The sequence below is a fragment of the Phyllostomus hastatus genome, unplaced genomic scaffold (assembly GCF_019186645.2).
Source record: "Phyllostomus hastatus isolate PE091 unplaced genomic scaffold, TTU_PhHast_1.1 phas_scaffold_46, whole genome shotgun sequence".
Taxonomy (NCBI): Eukaryota; Metazoa; Chordata; class Mammalia; order Chiroptera; family Phyllostomidae; genus Phyllostomus; species Phyllostomus hastatus.
The window spans coordinates 35851508-35873968 of NW_025334032.1; positions in this window are offsets into that span (position 1 = coordinate 35851508).

The following is a 22461-nucleotide window of genomic DNA, read 5'->3' on the forward strand; positions in this document are numbered from 1 at the left end:
TATGCTGTGCTATGCAATGTTTAATGTTACATTATGTTATATTATGGGAGGAATTTGATCCCTGAAGTGAACAGAATTCTGTAGGCTGTGAGCTTTCAAACTGTAGTATAAATATGATTACTCCCTGTAATGTTGGTACCCTGCTCTAGACTGCTGGAGGCTGATATATCCTCCTTCTTCCCTGGAGAAATTCCACCCACTTGCAAATATCAACAGTGCTATCTTTCTTCTTTGACTTCACTTCCCCCCAGGGATCCTACTTCCGGACCTGAAAGGACGCGCCCTGCGGGGGGGAAAACCTGCCGTTGTGACCCACAGATTCAACTGGAGCTAACAGGTCGTTTCAAAAAAACTTTTGAATTTCCCTGCAGTAGCGTGTTGCAAATAAATTTCAATCAAATGGATGCAATGCTCTAACCTTGAGTGAGAAAGAAGGAAAAACACAAGAGAAATACAATTCTTCTACATTTATTCACTTGCCCCTCCACATATTGTCAGGCCCAGTTCCAGTCTGCGTCTTAATCAGCCATGGGACTTTCACAGTATAGTCTGCTTCTTTTAATGTACCGCAAAGGCACTCTCCATGTCTATATTTAAGTATATAGATGGTCTCGGATTGGTGAACTAGTATAAATTCAAAAGGGTATTGGATGTTTTCAATTAATATAATTCAAATCTTTCTGGAAGGATGTAATACTAAGATAGATTTGAAATTTTTACATTGGCATTATAACATCTTAAGTAACATTTTCATATAACAGTTAATGCATAAATTAAATGCAGACCTAGGTCCTTGTCCAAATCATATCATGTTTGTGTCTATTCATTTATTAAACACATTTGGCAATCATACTGAAACATCAACTTCTTTAACACATCCTTCTAATAAGTAATCAAATAACAGCGTATAGAGCTAGATTTATCTTCTAAAAATTATAATAAAACATTTAAAATTTCAGAAATAATTAAATTTGTCTTTGCTTTTAAAGATATAGGCTTGGAACTGTTCGGGAACACGGAGATTCAGAGACTTTTGTTTGCTCTTTAATTTTGGTGGAGATGTTACTTTCCTACTTTAAAGCTGGAAACAATTATTATGCATAATCAGTTTAACTCAAAACTGGAACAAGCTGAAATAATCATTAACAAGATGGCTAATTTTTCATACATTTAAATGAGGCTAGAAATTTAATCAGGGATGCATATTGGAAAAAAATAATTATCTCACTTTGCCCTATGGGATTTTAATTCTAATTTCTAGGCCTCCTAGCAAATACTTCCAGAGAGGTTCCATTTTTTTTTGTTTCCAGTAAAAAATAAATAATAATTCTTTACAGACGACACCCTGATATTGTAGCTCCACCCCAAAACTCTTAGACTGTGCATCCTCATCACTTACAAATATGAACATTAGGATGATTTGGGAGTCTGGGCCTTGACTAACTAGCATCAATGTCTTCGCCACAAAACCAACAGGTTTTCATTCTGCCCTAATTAGGAAGTTAATTCAGGGTATATAACAAAGAAAACTACTTTTGGTAGCTGATGACTGAAAATAATGTTAGTTGGTGTGTATGTCTTGTAAAATAACAAATAGGTTATTTTAGTAGCAGTCTTCTTGTTTATGTATATGAGTGTTTCAAGTAGGGCAAGAATTATAATTTCCAGTAATTATCAGAATCTTAATGTCCTCTCTGATTCACTATTTAATGTCATCCTTGGTTCTTTTGTGATTATTTCAACCACAGACACTGACTATAAATCCTTCAAATTCCAAAAACTGTATTTCCTTTCCCCTCTCCTCCTTCTTCCTTCCTTTTCTTTCTCCTTTCCTTCCTCTTCCTTCCTCTTTGGTTGGGTTGTTCTCATTGTTGTTTTTGTTAGAAAGTATCAACTTTGTGTTATTAGTATTGATAAAAAATAAGTGGATACCAGAAAAATTTCTGTTTCAGTTTATGATTATGGAAGAAGCTTTTACCCTAATCTTCAAGAGCAATAATCAATTGTTTGCCAAGGTAGTAATTATAATTTGATTTGCTCAAAAGTCACTTACAATGTCAAATAGATTTCCCATCATTCTGTCAAAAGGCTCAGATTCTATTGTTCTATTTTTCTTGGGGCTTATTAATTACATTAAAAAATTAGTGGGCAAATGACAAATATCCAGGGAATTTTATCAAGAAACAGCCAATATAAATACATTAGAGTTCTTAGTAATACAAGTTTTTTAATTTTTTTGTTAAATCTACTGATGTAATTGTTATCATACTACAATAGGTGCATATTCTATGACATTATATTAATAAACTAACTTTCTAATATCATTAGGAAATAAATATATTAAAAAGTGACTTTAAAGTGACCAATCAAAAAATATTCTAAATAGCCTAGTGCTATTCACAAACATAATACTGTACCTTATTATAACCTTTCTAGCCTCTTAATTATACTTTTATTGAAGATAATAGCATTTAAAGTAATCAAATGCTAATAAAATTTTATCAGATGATGTGTTTCCAGCAGGAGAACAAGATAAGGAAGTAGCATGAGTTTCTCTCTCAAAATCAATTCTCTAGAAAAAAACTATAGAAAAACAAGTGGGAGGGAGAGGAAGGGAGGGCACTGGAAGGGCATGAGGGAAATTGTTTTTCATTTTCTTTGCGTTTTAGAAAAGGCCATGGCATTGAGGGTTATTTACTTAAACAAGTTGCTATTTGTATATTTATAGGTACATATATGTATAGATGAAATGATATTATTTCAGTCTGGGTTTAATTTTAAGAAAAACAAACCACTAAAAGAAATAGTAAGGGGTTCTCACAGGGTTATGCATTTTGGGGAGCTGCTTACACAGTGTATGTGGGGCCATTGCGTTTGTCTGGGGCTGGAGAATCAAGTCTCCAGGGCAGGCAGTTGGGAAGGGAACGTGGATGTAAAGTAGTTGAGGAAGAATAACACTGGAACACCTGAGAATGATCCAGAACACCTGAGAATGATCCAGAACAAGGACAGACTGGGACCCACACTAGTTTCTAGTCTCCTACCCCTTCAATTCCAATGAGGAGGTAACCTGTAAGCGTGAAGGTAATGCTCCCCTGTGGAGCTGGGCATCACCTGGCCCAGAAATGGGAGAAACTGAAGGAGGGTCTGGCAGAGCACAAGGCGGTATTAGCGCATCTGCTTCCCATGACAGAAAAATGTGATGACCTGTCTGAGCAGCAGTCATAGCACCCCATGCCCTGAACTGACCCTCTGAGCATACAGTAAATATGGCTGCAGCTTCTCTGCTACCTTCCAAGTCTCAAACATGTCTCCTGTGGGTGACACTGACCTAGAACCTTGTAAGGCAAAGAATTCTGGAAAGTACAGTAAGCAGCTTCACCAAACTGACCCAGTGCAAGTCCACCACAGATACGGTGTCTGCAGTCTCTCTCAGAGGAGTCCAGGAGGGAGTGAATTAGCCCTAGTGGCCATGAGCTAACCACGTTTATGCCAGGTAAGGGATGTATGCGGAGCCCTGCCCTGTTGTCTATACATCTATTTAGATAGAGGGGTAGGAGGAGAGAGAGAGTGGGGGGACGGCAGAGAGAGAATACCCTGAGTAAACTGAAACTGCCTTGAACTAGTGTGTGAGTGTGTGTGTGTGTGTGTGTGAGTGTGTGTGTGTGTGTGAGTGCATAGCAGGGAAGAGGAGGAAGTGGAAAGTGAACAGCCTGGGCATTCAGCCTGGGCACAGTAGCTAGATATAACAGTAAAGATGTTGAAGACAATGTTTTTAAACCTTCCCTCGCAGAAACACTAAGGACAAAGCAGACTGCAGTGCGCCAGTGTTCGCGGGGTGATTAAAGGTTGCAGGAAGTCCCCGCTGAAATGAAAGTCCATGGGAATGGTCATCTACTCTTAAACCGTCACCCTGCATGCACGTCCACCACACCCTGGAATGTGTATCACCTGAGAAGGCCGCCTGCTCCCCCAGATTTCTGAGAGTTTTGAGACACACTTCATGCAGTGGCAGCAAATAGGAACAGTCCACAGTGGTTCTGGGGTGCCTGGAACTTCTAACCTGGACCTTATCCTCCCCCTTTCTCCTGAACTCACTAGACTGAGATCTAGTCTTCAGTAGTCGATACTACATGAACACATGAGTTCACAGGCTAAAATAGACACGGGACTAAAATAACCTCAAGAGAAAGAAAACAAAAACAAACAAAAAATAATTATTTTGTTAACCAAATATTTGTTAAGTGCTTACAAGTACATTGTTATTGGCATTGACAATAAAGCGGAAAATCACACAAAGAAATAGCTCTACCTTCATGCCCTGCCTGACATTGACAAGGAGTAGGGGAAGTCAATAAGTGAGATAAATAACAACATCAAGGATGCACTCACATACTGCTCTGAATTAGTATCATGATGGAGGTCTTAGCTAGTGTAATAAGTAAAGAAAAGGAACAGAGGACATTTACATTAGAAAGGAAGGAATAAAGCTGTCATTATTTGTAGGCTGCATGATTGTCTTTGTAGAAAATTCCAAAGAAACTACAAAAAAAAACCCCTCCTAGAACAAATAAGTAAGGTTGGAGAATACAAGGTCAATATACAAACACCAACCAGATTTCTCTATTTAGCAACTGGAACAATTGGAGAGAAAAAGCTCTGTGGGAGACAGCTGTCACTCATGCCCCTGGGTTCAATACTGCTCATGGTCTTCATGCGCATAACTGCCTGCCCTGCATATTTTGAATTAGCTTAGTCAGTCTCCACAATTACGTAAGTCAATTTCTTGCAATAAATCCCTCCTTTGTTCCACATGAGAGCAAGAGGCAGAGACTGAGAAAAATATAGAGAGATAAGTGTAAATACATAGATTTCTTCAGTTTAACTCAAATGGAATCCATAAAACATTGATACCTGACCTTTATCAAAATTAAGTATTTTTGGTTTTCACAAGTACTAAGAAAATCAAAATACAAACTATACACTGGGAAATTATGTTTAAAAATCATTTATTTATCAAGTAGAGGATTTATATCCAGAATAGATGAAGAACTTACAAAACTTAATAAGAAAAAAACCCTCTAATTAAAAATTAGACAAACTATCTGAACAAATAGTTCATCAAGAAAGATATTAGAATGGCAAACAAGCTCTTGAAAAGATGCTCAGTGATTAGATAAATGCAAATTTAAATAATGAGTTGTCACTAAATACCGATTTGAATGACAAGATAATTAAGCCTACAGCTCCATGTGGTGATGAAGATGCGGAACAACCAAAACTCTTAACTCTTATGCATTGTTGATGGACATGCAAGACGGTACACTACTTTTGTTAGTGTAGATAACTAGTCAGTTATTAATAAAGGGAGGGAGCAAATAGAACCAGACATTAAGCCTGACTAACGAGAAAGCTGCAGAATTCACAGGCTCCCCAGGGAACAGCAACCTCTTCCACCAAGGAGACATAATCACCAAACAGGCAGGAAGGTCCAGCTTTCCAATCTCCCCAGGGAACACCCCACCCCTCACCCTGGATTACCAGGGTGAGGGATAAAGCAGTAGGGGAAATTCCTTGGCTAGTCACGTGTGCAGTAGAAACCGGATGACTAAGTAGAACTTTGAGGCATGCACTTTAGGAACCAAAATGGCAACATAAAGAGGAGCAATCTAGCCTAGGAAAATCTGGGAAAAGGATTAGATGGGATAAGTGCATGAAACCCCAGAACATCTAAGAAAGAGATAAGGACCGCCCAGCACAAGCTGGGGAAAACCCAGGAAGTAGGTTGGTTAATTTGAATAACAAACCTGTTTGTTCCCCTAAACCAAGAAAATATACGCAAGATTATCAGGGGTCTCAGAGCAGTTGCTACTAGAGCGTGCCTGCCCTCTACATCCCCAAGGGTGTATTATTTCCTTCAACCTCAATAAATTCTGCCACTACACTTAAACTTCTCCCATGGGTGTGCCCTTTGAAATTCTTTTCTGGGGACACCACAAGAACCCATTTCCTCTGACAACATATGGACAAAGAGTCTAGTAATTTCTCATGAAGTTAAACATATACCTACCACATGATCAAGTGATCCTATGCCTAGATGTTTACTCAAGAGTAAAATCTAACACATAGAAACGTGTATGTCAATATTTATTGTGAATTTTTTAATAACCACAAAATAATGGAAACAACTCAAATGTCTCTCACAGGGGGAGTGAATGAGTAAATTGTGGCACAGCCATACAATTGTTACAGGTACAACATTTGTGTACCCAATGCCTCAAAAGAAATGCCTGTATTCGGTAGATCAGCATTCAGGAGTAAGGAAAAGTTTATTGATCCAGAAGGCTTAGCTTGAGAAAATGGGAGGTCTAATTCTCAAAGCCATCATCGAAGAGCTCAACGTTCAGGCATCTTATATATCAAGAGATGGGTGCGGATGGGTGAGGGGGAGAGGCAGGTGCAGACTGCAGGGAGCCAGGGGATGAAAAGGGCTCCAAGGACAATGGGGGGTTCCTGAATCCCTGTGCTCCTGGTCTACGCCCACTGATCTGAGTCCGGCTCTGGAGTCATTCCTTTGAGCACATTTCCCCACTGCTTCACTCACAAAGGGCGGCGCCAGGGTGAGGCACGATTCCTCTGGTCAATTAGAGTGTCTAGAGCAGGAGCTGTGAGCCTGATGGCTGCCAAAGAGAGGAAGCATTTCACTCTGCTACACAAGGAACTACTACTCAGCAATAAAAAGGGCTGAGATACACATTATGGTAAGAGGAAGAAGCCAAAATCAAAAAGTGACAGTCGGTATGATCCCAGGTATATGCCATTCCGGTAAAGGTTATATTATTTTTATTTATTTATTTATTTATTTTTAGGGAGGGAAGGGAGGGAGAAAGAGAGAGAGAGAAACATCAATGTGCGGTTGCTGGGGGCCGTGGCCTGCAACCCAGGCATGTGCCCTGGCTGGGAATCAAACCTGCGATACTTTGGTTCACAGCCCGAGCTCAATCCACTGAGCTACACCAGCCAGGGCTAAGGTTATATTATAATGAAGGGGAATAGATCAGTGGTTGCCAGGGGTTGGAGAGTGCTGGAATGGAGGAATTTGGGGGTGGTGGAACTGATTATATCACTATTATGACGGTGGTTCTTCTGCTACTCTCAACACCTGTCAAAACGCACAGTACTGTACCCTAAAAAGAGATAATTTTACTATATGTAAATAATACCTTAATTGAAAAATAAAATAAATAAATATAATACTAGGTAGTTATGGTTACTAAAGAAGAAAAAATCAATTAGGAAGGAGTGATACACGAGTAAAATGGCTAGCAATGTGAAATTTCAGTGAGGGCGAGTGAGAAAACAGAAGGCCTAGGTACAAAGGTATTTTGAAATCATCTCCTACAAGCAGTTGGTATATTTAAGGGAGTACAAGAAGATCAGTGTGGCTGTTAGAGGAGAGTGAATAAGAGAGGGGGTAGAAGGTGGGGTCGCAGAGCAGAGTCAGCAGTGCCAGGGGTATAAGCATGAAGTGGAACCCGACAGGCCACAGTCAGGTCTTGGACTGTTACCATGAGTGAGACAGGAAGTTATTCTTATATTCTGAGAGGAAGATCGGCTTACAGTCTAACAGGGTCACTTTTTCTTCTGTGCTGAGAAGAGGGCAACGCCAGAAAACAGGCTCTTGCAATAATCCTAGGAAAGCTGGTGGTTTAGGCCAGAGGTGAGGAATAGAGGTGACACAACACATGTTTTATATATTGGATGTAAGGCATGTGAGCAAGAAAGGAGCCAAGAATACACAGATAGGAAGATTTTTGGTCTAAACAAGGGAAAGAATAGAACATCTTAATTAAAATGGAAAGGATTACAGAAAGAGCGGGTGTATTGAAAAGGGTGTGGGTTTTAGCCTGGGACATTGAATTCGAAGATGCCTATTATATAGCCAAATGGAGATTCAAGTCGGCAGGTGGAGCTCCTGCTAGAACTCAGTGGAAGGGGTCTAGATATATATAAGTTTGGGAGCCATCCCAATCAAATCATATTTAAAGCCATTAAACAGTATGGGATCACCAGAGAAAGGCTATAGGTAAAAAGCGAAGAGGTCCAGAGGCCGAGCCTTGAGATAATATATGCATCAGAAACATAATTATGGGAACAGATGGACCAAGAATGTAAACCAAGCATAATAAATATCCTTTCAAAGATAAAAAATATCATGGTAATATAAAACAACAGCCAAACAGCATAAGACCTAGTAAAATATGAAATATGAAAAATATGAGTTGAAATGAAGACAACGTGATTCAGATAAATGATGGAATAGACACAGCTGATAATTCAGTGTGCTGAAATCGAAGTATAGGAACGTCCCAGACAGCAGCAGTCAAGGACAAAGGGGAGATAGAGTAGAAAATCTAAGGGACATAAGTTAAGCAGCAGAAAGAAATGCGTCAACGTCTAGATGATAAGAGTCTCAAAAAGAGAAAAATAAAAACAAAAAATGTATAGGAAATAATAGAAATAAATTTTCAAGAACTAAAGAGAGATGGATGACCTCGAGGAAAAGAGCAAACAATGGAAAGGAAACAAGGATAGGCCGATAAATTACTAGAAAAATTGAGACTATCGTATGCAACGAGTAACTTCAAAAAGTTTCCAGATGGAAAGAAAAGTCTCCTGCAAGTGAGCAAACCAACACACTGAATGCAGAAAGATAAAAAAAATTTTTTACAGTTTTGAAGGAAAATCATTTACCTTAAAATGTTCTATCCATCCAAATAGTCCACTAACTACAAAATTATTTTAAAAATATACTCAGTCATTCAAAGTTTTAAAAGGATTTTCAATACAAAGACAAATATTGAAGGATGTGCTGAAAAATGGAGAAACGATTCAAGCTATGTTATAAGAGATATGAAAAATTGAGGTTCTAAGATATTGGACATGTGAGATGTCACATACCCTTCTCATGATGTATGTCCAATGCTATATCAAACAGACAGAAAAGAAACAAAGGTATTGAAATCTATCAGTATAATTTGAGACTTGAACTACTTAACATACTACATATGGAACATAGAAGATTTAAAGGTTAAAAATGCCGAAGAAGCAATATAACATTTCTTTATACAGTCAGTAACCATAATTAGAATAATTTTATTTTTCTAATTGGTATTTTAAGTCCACATTTTGCATACTACCCAAGTTTAAGAAAATTATCTGGCTACAAAGACTGAATGATTTTTAAAAAGAGTTGAAATGTCATGAGAAAGATAATTGTTATCTTAAGTGACTACAAATGAGAAGAAGATACAAGAAGGACAGACAATTTTAAAATAGGAGAAATTTGATATCCTCAGCAACTTCTATCATTGTTATGCATGCCTAAATTACATTTGTCATAGAGAATTCAGACATTAAAGGAAACGTTAGCACTACACCTTTTTTTCTGGGACATGAAATAGCTGTAGAAGTGTTTTAACTGTTGAGAAAAATATTGAGATCTAACAACGAATTCATATTTTACCCCATCATTTTCTGAAGTGTAATGGGTCTATCAATTAGTTTTCATCATGGAGTTATAAATTCTATAACAACCTATTGGGGTTAATACAAAGGGATCCGCTAGGGTCAGTGGCCACCACATACCCAGCTTGTGGATTTTAGTGGGTCTTCCATTTCTAACACACACAAAAAAGCAAAGACACAGTTCTTTGTAGCCTGAATTTCATCTGTAATATTATCAGAGGTAATATAATCACTGGTATGTGATTATTAAGTTCATTGCTTTGAGTGACACCTTGACATTTACTGCCATTGAATACCAACTGAGGAAAGTTATAAGTTCTAGCAAACAACTTATTTTCGGCTTCCTAAAAGGCAAATTCCAAGTGGACAGGCTGCATTAAGTACATTTTCCTCTCCTAAACCAAAGAGTTTTAACAAAATAATTTTGAATCCCTGGCCAGGTAGCTCGGTTTGTTGGAGAATTGCCCCAATACACCAAGATCGCAGGTTCAATCCCCAGTCAGGACACATACAAGAAGCAACAATGAATGCACAAATAAGTAGAAAAACAAATGACATTTCTCTCTTTCTGTCTCTGTCTCTCTCTCTTTCTCTCTCTTGCCTTTTCTCTTTGTCTCTGTAAAATCAATAAATAAAATTTTTTAAAAATTTTCATTTACATTGCATATGATCAGGTAGTAAAATCAAGGGAATGATGGGAGGAAGTAAGGCAAATACTCTCATATGTGGGATGTAACCATCAATTCCAAGGACAATGAGAGCAAAAGCACTTGGTTTTTAAAATAGCTCATGTGTTAACTAAAGCATTATGCAAAGACTCTAACAATAATAGGGTGCTCAGTGCAATGAGTGCTCCAAAATATTACAAAAGAACTGTTATAATCTATCAAATGATTCATAGCTACTTATACATCAGCTTTAATTTGACATTAATATGTCCCATTTGCATAAGTGACTCTAGTGAAGGCCAAGCCATTTAAAAGGTTATTTATTAATTAAGCATTGATGAATGATTATAGACGGGAAAATAGTGATTTAATGTTTCAAAATCCATGCCTCGTAAAAATGACAATTTCTCATTTATGGACTCTCGACTGTCCTATAGTGACGATCAGGGAGCTTATCAACCAGTCTGCTAGTTACTGGGCTTCTGTTATAAAGCATCCTGTCACATTTCATGGACTTAAAATAAACACGAATAATGGGAGAAGTTGTTTAATTTCAAATCTTCCCCAGAAAGAGTGCTTTTTTCTATAACGATTCAGACCAGGAAAATGTAGACCTGTGTGTCACAAGATAATTTAGTCCTGAGAGTTGGCTTGTGGCCTTCACAGTCCTTTGACCTTGTCACTGTCAGCGTCACACAGGACTCCGTTCTACCCCAGGCAGCAGGAACCGCGCAGTGAGAGCCACTTCCTGGACACGCGAAATGCTGAAGCAGGCAGTCAGTCGTGGGTCCTTCCACCTTTATGCTCGTCCCTTCAGGCTTTCGGTATCGGCCCTCTCACTGCCAACCACCAGGGATACCACCCTCTTGGCTGCACCCATCCAGGCTGCCTCCTCTCCCGACCTACGGGATCACTGCGTTCCATGCATGCCCATCCAGGCACAACCATTGGGTCTCATTCCCTCAAATCTCGGCTTTGAATATGCTAATATACTACTGTGTACAGATTAGCTCTGACTGGTGTGGCTCAGTGGGTTGGGCATCATCCTGCAGTCAGAAAGGTCGCCGGTTCTATTCCCAGTCAGGGCACATACCTGGTTTGCAGGCGAGGTCCCCTTTTGGGGGCAAGGCAACCAATCAATGTTTCTCTCCCTCTCTTTCTCCCTACTTCCCCTCTCTCAAAAAATAAATAAATAAAATTTTTAAATCCATGTACCTAATGAGATAGCTGTATTCATTTCTGTTAAAAAGTAATATTTTTCTCTATTTACATGAATTAGGTAATACAACATTGTTGTAAGGCATCTGAGAAAGATACCTTTGGTATGATTAAACTATAACTTTTTTTCAATGATTAGTATCAATACAAAGAATATGAAACCAAACTGTGCTAAGTTTGCTATTACCCTGTGCTGTCCAATCATTTAAGGTCCCCCGCACGGTAATGATCTTGGTCAATCGGACTTGGAAAATGCACTAGTGAAGACTTGTGCAGTGGTCTTGTGGCCAGTGGGAGCATCTGGTGGCCATCCCGCGTGTGAAGATGGACCCACCCCAGAACTGGGTGTCAGCACTGGAGGGGATGCTAAGAACTCGGGAAGCAGTCCTGATGCTTAAGGAAGAGAAACTTCCTTCTCTTTTAGGGCCTGTGAGTCTCTTTTGGCCTGACTTCTAGGATCCAAGACACAGAAATTCCCAAAACATTTGCAGTGGTGAATAATGGCCACCCACCACTAGGAAGGAGGCGGACAGGATTAAGGCTGAGTGCTGGCTTACGAGGGCATTCTGTCGCTGCTCAGAGTCTTTTAATAGCTATATGTTATTCTCTGTAATTCCCTTTGTTATTCAAAAACTTGGGAAATTTTTATTTATTTTAATCTAGTCCCCATTGTGCTGTGGGCAACTAAGGTAAAACACATCCCATTCTCCAGATGAAAGAGCAAGGATCCCACAGCCCTTGGGTCCGCAGAAGTTCGCGCCCCACTCTGGAGACCTCTTGGAAGTAGCTGATGGTCAGTCTGACAGGGTATCTTCTGTACAATCAGGCCAGTGGGGCCTCATACTATTCTAAGTGGATATTAAAAGTGAATGTGGCTTTATTTTTCAGTCACAAACTGGTGAGCTCAGAGACCCTGGGATTATAAGAAATGGAAATACTAAACCCAAATGATAGCTAATGTGTAAACTTCTACAGCCTGCATTTTATTGTTTGTTTTTGCATATTTGGTTTTCTACTCTTATTTAAATTTACTTCTGTTTCTACTTTTATATGATTTAATATGTGGCTGTATGTGTTCTTGTTATAAAACACTGTGTAGACAAAGGCAAAAATAAGGAAGGAAAATAGCGATAATAAATGAGCCTCCCTCCTGATGCACCATTCTAAATTTAGCTTTTTAGCTGGCAAGGTGACCTAAGGAAATATACTCTGTGTTACTGTGGTTAGTTTGTTTCTCTGAAACATGAGGGAGTTGAGTTGGATACTATCTGAGATCCCTTCCACCTCTGCGGTTCAACCATAAAATGTATGTTCACGTGGCTCAGTGAAATACCCTGAAAATATTATCTGTTAAGTAAAAGATTTCATTCTCAGAAAATTTGCAACTGAAAAGATACTGATTGAAAGTTTTGAGGGATTCTGTCATTCTTTTTAAATAATTAAATGTGAATACTATAAATATTTTCTGAGAGAAATGTTACGAGTTGGAAGTTTGTAGTCATAGAAATGAGAAAGATAAAATGGGTTTCATGGTATATTTCACTTAGTTTAGGGACCGCATCGCAGTTCCCATGACTTTAACACATAGGATTTATAAATAAATAGTGTGTGTCTGTAAGACAAGGTGCATATAAACAAAAGAATTGCACCTTGAATTTGAACTAGATAAAAATAACTTCTTCCTCTGTCTTCACAGGCCAAATAAGTGAAGAAGCAATACCAAATTTAATTGAAATCTGAATAACTTTTCCTGTATGCTTTAGTGGTGTCTCACTGAGATATCTATTTAATTATTTCTATTCACCCCTACACTGTGATTTATGCATTATTTTGTCATTCATTTAACCAACAAACATGTATTGACCACCAGTGTTTGCCTGGAAATCAATGTAAGGAAACAAGTGTAAACAAACTTCTCTTCAATCTAAATGTTGCAGTATTCTTCAGTGATCTAGTTCAGAATGATACTTATGTATTGACTTAATAAAGAGGTAACAGTCAATTGGATTAGATTTCCCAATTAAGCAATGGGATTTGGAGCTATAGCTTATGAGGCTAACATTGATAATAACCATTACTCTCCTAGACAAGGTAATTGCCCAGCCAGGTTGCAGCCTGCATTTCTTATCTATCATGAAGAGACTCCATGAATGATCTTGGGATGCTTTCCAGCTTTTCTTGAGTTGAGATATGACCTGTGTATAAATTTAACCCTCAGTGTTAAAGCAAGAGTTTCTAGTTGTCAAGGACGGGTGTTAAGTAGCTGCAAAAATGCCAAGGAATTACAAAAAGATAAGAATAGGAAATCTCAGTACAGAAGAACCACCAAATTGGGATTGTAGTCATGTTTGCACAGGGTACTCATTCTTCCTATTGTTCTAATACTGCTCCTCACCACACCTTTTTGATCAGGAAAGATGCTTTTCCTCTGGTTTTTGAACCACAATGGAATCATGAGAGTAGGAAGTATCATATGTAAATCAAGGCCACTTTGGTCTTGATCTTTATGTCATTACTTTGGTAACTCCACGGGCTATGGTTTCAGAAAGGAAGTCCGGACACTAATGAAAACCTGGAACCCTTACCGTCGGTTCTGTAACTTACTACACAAGCATAATTCACGTAAGAAAATTATAGAATGCGCCCAAATGAAGGGTCATAACTTGTCAGAAGGCGACTATTTGGAAATAAGGTTATTGCAGATATAATTAGTTAAGACAAGGTCATACTGGAGGAGGGTGGGCCCTTAATTCAGCCTGAATGGTGTCCTTAGGAGACGCTGAAAGAGGCAAAGGGGAATCTCAAAAGCAAGCGGCTCTGCCGCTCCTCACTTTTGGACTTACAGACTTCAGAGTAGTGAGATAGTGATTTCTGTTGTTTTCAGTCACCCAGTTTGCGATACTTTGTGGCAAAAGCCCTAAGAGACTGATACAGAGGCTCATGAGGAGGAGTTACAGAGATACAACTTTGTGTATCTGAGCAAAGCATGAGGAGACTGAAGACTCTCATGCTGTAAAAGCAAATTCAAAACTTTTCAAGTCCTTACTAAGGCCTGGCATTGTCCTGGGAATTTTATCAATGCTATTTGACTTAGTACCAAGTATCATTTAGCACTCTATCCACATAATGATTAGGTTCTATCCTCTATTTAGAGGCCAAATCTGCACTAATTCTATTTAAATGATTATCTTTTCACGGGATGTATTATTCAGCTCCACAGACTGTACCTGGAGAATAATGCAGCTCTTATACCATTTTGCAACTTCCATTGTATTTAAGTACTAGAAATTTAAAATGCTTAATTTCAATGAGAAAAATAATTGGCAACCCTTTCTGTCTTCAAAGCTTGTTATATCAAAGTTAAATAAACGGAACAATACAGACCTCTGTTACATTCATGTAATGTGCTAATAATCATTATATATAATAAATTGCAGTGGGTCAGATATTACCCTCACTATAATGCATGGAGGAAAGCCTTTTAAGCCATTATTGTTCACCACAAATGCTTCATATAGGTGGATTGATTATAGGTTTAAAAAACCCTAAAATTATACTTTTAAAAATTTATGAAATTATAGGCTATTTTAATTTCTTGATTGCCAATAATTATTGGAGGTTTTATTCCTATGTTCTACCTATTTATTTTTTTATTTTATCCTCTTTGTTCATAGAGTATTTCAAAGCAAATGCAAAATGCTACTGGCCAACAGAAGCCCTCAGAAATTTACAAAGTGCATGTATGTATCAAGATGTTAGATGGAAAATCAGCAATTCTCTAAATTCCTCCAGACACATGGCTTACAGTGAAGTGGCTGATTGTTGAATAATCATTCATCTCAAACAGAGGCAGTAAGTGACATTTCTCCACCTCCAGATTTTTCTAATTCATATTCTTTGTGCTGAAAGCCAACACATCAGTTTGAATGTTCTTTATTCCTACATATCTTCCTTTCAAAATACCAAGAGCTTCCATCCTTTGGCAAGCCACAAAATCTTGCAATTGACTTTTGTCATTATTATTTATTATTATCAATTTGAGTATTCTATCAAAATCAGCAGGATAGGCTTTATAATTTAACTGTTTAATAATAAACATGAAGTAAAACAAGCATACGTCCCATTTTATACACTTATAAATTTATTTGTATAATTCTTCTTTTGCTATAAATCAAAATATAATATATTTATAGAAGCAAAGCTTTATAATTAATATATAATTAAGCACTTAAACACTGATATACACAGCATATAGTGTATTTTTGAAATCTAAATGATAGATCTGTGAAGAAAAATTAAATCTATAAAAACTAATGAAAAACATCCATGTGTAGAAAAGTTGTGTAATAATACAAATATGCAACACTTCCTCTGCAGGCCTCTGGCAGTGTCTGCTGATAGGAGTGGGTGCAACGACACAAAAGGTCACATGATTGTAGCCCATACACTTCACCCGTGTGATGGGATTACCAATAACCAGTCCTGACGAGCAAACGGAGACTCCAAGGACATTTTTTTTCTGAGCAGTACGACACAGAGGACTGGAGACTAGAGGCTTCACGCCCACATTTATACCTGTTCATGCACTTAATTAAACAAGTATTTATTGTCAGGCATCAATTACACCAAAATTAAAAAGATACGGTTTCCATTTTTAGGAGATCACTTCTGAGTCAGCAGAGTATGCAAATGGCACAGTTTGAGTCATATGTTAGCTATCAATTTTTAATTAAAAATTGCCACCCCCAAACTCAGCAGCTAAAACAACATACATTTAGAATCTCCCTGTTACTGAGTGTCAGGAATATGGGCTTGACTTCGCTATGCCCCTCTGCTACTCATGCTCAGTCTCTTAGGAGGCTACAAGCAAAACGTGGGCCCAGGGGCTGTGCCTTCATCTGATGGCTGGAGCAGTGAAGCAGTTTTCTGCACGCCCAGCTGGGGGTTTGGGGCAGCACTCACCTTCTCTGGGCAGTCACACCGAGGGCTGACGTCCCTCGGTGGCTATTGGCCAAAAGCCACCCTCTGTCCCTGGCCGTGGGAACTCTCCCACATGGGTGGTCTTAATGCATTTGTTAAAAATATAGGGTTTGCTTTATCAAGGCCATGGGAGACATGATACATGAAAGAATCCATTTGACAAAGCTAAATCATAATCATCTGTGACATTTTTAAAAAGGGAACCGTCACCTAATTGGTCTCATAGTTTACTAATTAGGGATTTGTGTGCCATTCCACACGACCTCCACGATGCTCCCTAATTCCAAAGCTCTAGTGTAAAGCAAAGACTTTGATCTCTAAGAGGCTGATTGCGACAAGTTCCCATGTACTTGTGACCAATTGATGTCATATGACTCCGATCAGTTTGAGTAGTTTGTATTGGAAGGCCCAGTGAAATGAGCTCTAAGCTCCTTCCGCAAAGATACGTATTCAATTATGGAAACCTTAATTTTTAAATTAGTGTTTTTAGGAAAATATTAATTTTGAATATGTTATCAACTAAATAAATAAGTAGACCTCTTCTACAATCCAACCTGACTGAAGCTTGGACTGTGCATCCATTTGCCCAAGGCAGATAATGCCTTACAGAAAATAGGGAGGAAACATGGCCGCCTTTGTTTCACGTGAAAAGTTTAAATGAAGCTATGTGACTTTGTCCTCAGTGCTGTGAATCAATCACGCAGGTTGGGACACTTGTTAATAACTGCTTTCCAAAATCTGTGTTTTCACATTCTGTGTTTCTTCCTACGCAGGAAGCTGGACTCCATTTCCCAGCCTCGTTTGCTGACAGGAGTTCTGGCCAATGAAATCTGAGTATGAGTGATACGTTCCACTCCAGGTTTAGCCCATAAAACTCTCAATCATGTTCTCCCATGTTCTTTCCACTTCCAGATACCAGGAATTAAGGCAACTGAAAATCTTGGAAGCCATGTATTGAAGATAACAGTCTCTTTCAAACCAGGTCCCTAAACAATCATATGAGAGTTGTATAACTGACTGCCCCCTGCACCTCATCCAGAACTGTTCTGTACGCATTAAAAGAACTGCTATTATGTGGGGATTTTTTTGTTACAGAAGCTAGCATTACCGTAATCATTACACACACATATACATATACAAAAATATGTAAAGGTTTGATTTGGAAATATCTAACTTAAAATTGGGTACTTCCCAGTTACCCAAAATGTGCCCTTTATTTTGAGTTATGTACACATACACATACACACATACACACACAAGTATATATGTATATCATTTACATGTGTACATATGTAAATGATATACATATTTATATACATCATATATATGATTTCCTTAGAAAAGTAATTATTATCAAGCTGTCATTTAAGAAAGCACACTATGTATATTTGGGAATAGTAAACAATATCATCTTGTTAAATACTGTATAGAGACCCAAAGACAGAATATTTTTAAAAGTCTCTGTTTGCTTGTCTACCAAGCCATTTGGGGGGTGGGGGGTGGGACGGAATGGGAGAAGCTAGCAGTATTCTCTAGAGTCATATGATTTTAGGAACAAAATTTCATGGTATGTTATAGCAACATAAAAAAAACTCAAACTATAATTAATTTTTATTGACAAATAGAATCTCTCTGGAAATAGTTTTTATAATGGAATTACTGGCAGACTTTTAACCATAATGGAGCAAATGAAAGATTGTAGCTATTTAAAATGAGTTTTTTGGTTTAGGATCTGTCAAAATAATAAATTGGTTGTTTTTTTTTATTTGGTTGGTTGGTTAGTTTCTTCACTAATGCTTTATTAAATATTCAAAATCTGTGGTTCAAACTAATTTTCTATCACCTTGCCTAAGATTTTAAACATTCAATGTTGTTAATCTTTTGAAAGGGCATTTGTCATAGTAGATAAGCAAGCAGTAAAGAAATATGCAGAAATGAGTTTCTTACTTGGAATGAGTTATTTACTTGGAATAAGTGTATCCTATAAAATGCTGGACCTAAAGTACTTAACTGTAACAACCTAAGGGCCAATAAACCATAGGTTACATAGAGACTTCATAAAAATTTTATATGAATGCTACAAAAAGAAAAAACTTAGTGATAACCTGAAAGCTGTATAGTCACACTATCAAAAACAAAACAAAAAAAAACCCTGAAAAGATTTCAAGCCAAAACTTCTGCAATTGCACTTATCACTGGATAAACTTAAATACAATATAATAGATTGCTTTTAACAGAATTTCCCAGCTTGCAAAATTTAAATCATTTCATTTTCACTCTATAGGTAAAACAGAAAGTATAACTACAGATAAATAAACTATTTAATGACTCTTTATTGAGTTCTTTAAAATACCATTTATGTAACAAAATAACTGTGTTAATGCTTTAGGTACTTGCCTTCTGATTCACTTACGAGATGAAACTAAGTAATGTTTTCCATTCTAAATTGCAAACTATAGTTTTATGGTTCATTTAAACCACATAGATATTTATAGGTTTTGAAAGGGTTAAAGAAATTGGTCAACTTCTCATAGTTTGTCTAACTACAACCAAAGCCTTTTTTCTGGTTATTAATCTAGCACTTTTACCACCACATAAAAACATTTTACCTGCTATGAGAAAACATTTTAGTTTTTTCAGTGCACCACCTAAGTTGGATGACCTGTAAAATGTATGTGTTCATTAATCAAACAAGGGCAGCCACCTCCCACATAACCGTCACTGGATTATTTTAGATGCTGAAATTATAATGGGGTATATATTGCTCTTGCCCTCATAAGGCTTAGAGTCTAGGAGGGAAAGTGAACATTTTGTAAAGAAGATGTTGGTGACATTTACGTGAGGACGCAGTGAAGCAGACTTAATTTTTCCTGTCACTTGTTCCTTTTAGCATAAGTCCGTTTGCTGGCCATCATAATTTTCCAGGCATTGATGGGAAGGCCTGACACTTGGGGTTCAACATTCTGCAGGCATCACAACTGCAATCGAGTAGTTAATACTCAACATCTTGGCTTGTGGCTGGGAGGATTATGGTTTAACTCTGGGTGAACTGAAAAGAAATATAGTGCCTGTATAGGCAAAAGTTTATCTCTTCAACTGACATGCACCCCACTCTCAGTAGAGAAGGGCATTTATCTTGTCTTCCCCATCCGCTCATCTTCCCAGCGGGGTCCATAATTGTGTCCCCATCTGAAGACGCAGTTTTGTCACGATTCAAATTCCTTTAGTCCTTCATTCAACTAACATGTTCTGAGTACCCGCTATGTTTCAGAGTCTATGGCAGGTACTGAGGATAACAGTGACAAAACTGTGAACAGAACAGATGAAAAATCCTGTCTTTGTGGAGCTTACATTCAGAGGATAAATGGGTTACGTGGGCGAAACATATACTGTAGTATTTTAGCAATATTTTTGGTATTAATGATTCATTCGTGTTAGGAAAGACTTGAAAGAAAGACTGGTTTGTGATGGCCACCCTTGTGTCAATCTGACTGGGCTGAGGGGTGGTCAAGGAGTTGGTAACACGTCTCTGGGTGTGTCCTGAGGGTGTTTCTGGAAGAGACTAGCATTTAAGTTGGTGCGCTGAGTCAAGCAGGTGGCCCTACACACTGCGAGTGGCCACCGTCCAACCTGCTGCGCTCACTGACGGGACAGAAACACAGAGGAAGGGCGAGTTGACGCTGCCTCCCCTGGACCTGGACCGCGCTCCTCCTGTCCTCAGACTTCAGTGCTCACGGTGCTTGGGCTTTCGGTCTCAGATCAGAATTGATTCCATTGACCTTTCAAATCTCAGGCCTTCACACTGAGACCAACTAGCTGACACCCCTGACTTTCCTGGTTCTCCAGCTGCAGAGGACAGATCAAGGGACTTGTGGGCTATCAGAACCACATGAGCCAATTCCTGTAATGAATCTCCACATACATATAATCCTATCGGGTCTCTTTCTCTGGAGAATGCCGACTAATACACTCGCTGCACCACTAACTGGATCCCACAGTGAACTCACCCCCTGCACCTGCAGAGCTCTGCTGTGCTTTAGGAGCCCCCAGCTCTGTCCCTTGCAGGGACTTTTATCCCCATGACCAGCCCTGTGTCCCAGCTCCCCTCAGCAACCTAGGATCCTTAACAAGCCAACAATTATAGCACCTCACAATATGCCAGGTACTGTTCTAACACATGCTACATACATAACATATACTTTAATCCGTACCACAACCCCCTGAAGTAGTAACTATTAGTATCCCCACTTCACAGAGGAAGAAACTGAGGTTAGATACCTCGTGTAAGATCACATATCAAGGAAAAGGCTCAGCTGGCTTTGGAACCAGGCACCAGTAGGTGTGACTCTGAATTCTGCTTTATTGTTTTTCTGTCCGGGGTGGAGCCAGTGCAGGTTACTGCTGGATTGTGACACAGCGCTCTTCCTAGCATCCTGTCCCCTGTCTAGACCTGCAGACCTGACCTAAGCCAGTGTCTTGGTCTCATGCACATGGTCTGAGCAAACAGCCTGACCCTGGACTCTGAACTGCCTGCTAACTTCCAGCTGCAGGAGCTCCCTAGTGACACTCTCTCTCCAGTAGTTCCTAGAACAGGGCAGACTATAATGATCTTTGGACACTAGGACTGACACAGAGCGAGGCCTTAGAGCCGAATCTTATTTCTCTGCCTAAGGATTGTGAGGAAGTAGACTAGCAAGGGTGTGGTGAGATGTGATAGGGTTGGTTGAGTAAGGGGAATAAGAGCTAACTAATGCTGGTTGAGCACTGGCTGTTTGTCGACACTGTTCTAAGTGCTTGAAATGTATTAATTCATTTAAAGAGAGATACTGACCTTCCTCAGCCATCTTCCCAGGGGCAATCTCAGGGTACAGCTGGAGAGAGCTTTCCTCTTAGGGAGATTTGAAGTGAAGAAAGAATCCAAAGCACTTTGAGCTTCTTTTAAAATTGTGTGAAGTTAGAAGAAGAAGAAGAAGAAAAATTAAAACAGAGAGCTCTGTTTGCCAAGGTTAAAAAAAATCTTGAGGCACACTGTTCCTTTGTTCTGGAAAACCACTTGAATGTAGTTATGCAAATGTGAAGCAGCTGATATCGGTGGCTCTGAGGAGACAACTGCTCAGCATAAAAATGGGGGGGGATCATCTATGGAATGGGCTGAGTTGCATCTCTGCAAGTTGCTGTTGTTGTTCTTGCTATTGTTAGGGGGAAATGCATGTTCAGTACGGATTGAGACCACTGTGCCCCTAAAATCTATTGATTGTTCCAGCAAAAAATTTATTTTTTTAAGCTGATGCCAAATGGAAATGGGAAGCTGAGGAAACACCACTGCAGGTGACCTGGGCTGTTATGAGATTCTGACCATGAGTCGTGCCGGGTGTGCACCCAGTTAACAAACAGTGGAGAAGCCAGCAGGGCAAAGAGTCTCTATGCCTACCATGCAGGAGGAATACGACCAGAGCCATTTAGAGAGGGCTGCAGCAGCTTTGGAAGAATAAGGAGAGGGAGACCCCAGAAAAACCTTGGCATGGGCCTTGTCCTCAAGGGATGTGACAGTGGCAATAATGTTGCTCCACTGGGCAGCTCCGGGGACACTGGGCAACATCTACAGGCATCTAGGGCTGGAAAAGCACCTGTGACTCTAACCATGGTGATGATACCACACGAAGTCAACATATTTTAAAGATAATTTTAATCTTCTTTTTTGAAGAGGCCCACTAAATGATTAATAAGCTACAACATATAAAGAACTCTAAAGTTAATATAAAGGATAAGGAAACCACGAGGAAAGTGGGTGAAGGATGCAAATAAAGAAGTCCTAAACCAGCAATTCCAAATGGGCAGTAGGCATTCTAAAAGGTGCTTAAACCCACTAGTAGTCAAAATATGCAAATAACATTTAATTAAAGTGCTCTTTAAAAGCAGAAAGTTTTTAGAAAGGATATCTCAAAAGGGGCACGCAGTAGCACCTATTTTCCATCATTGCCCGTTAAGAGTGTCAGGCATTACACAGCGTGGCCAGGCAGGCTGCTGTACTTTCTCCTCGCTTCCTCAGTCCTGAGGTCGCCTCTGA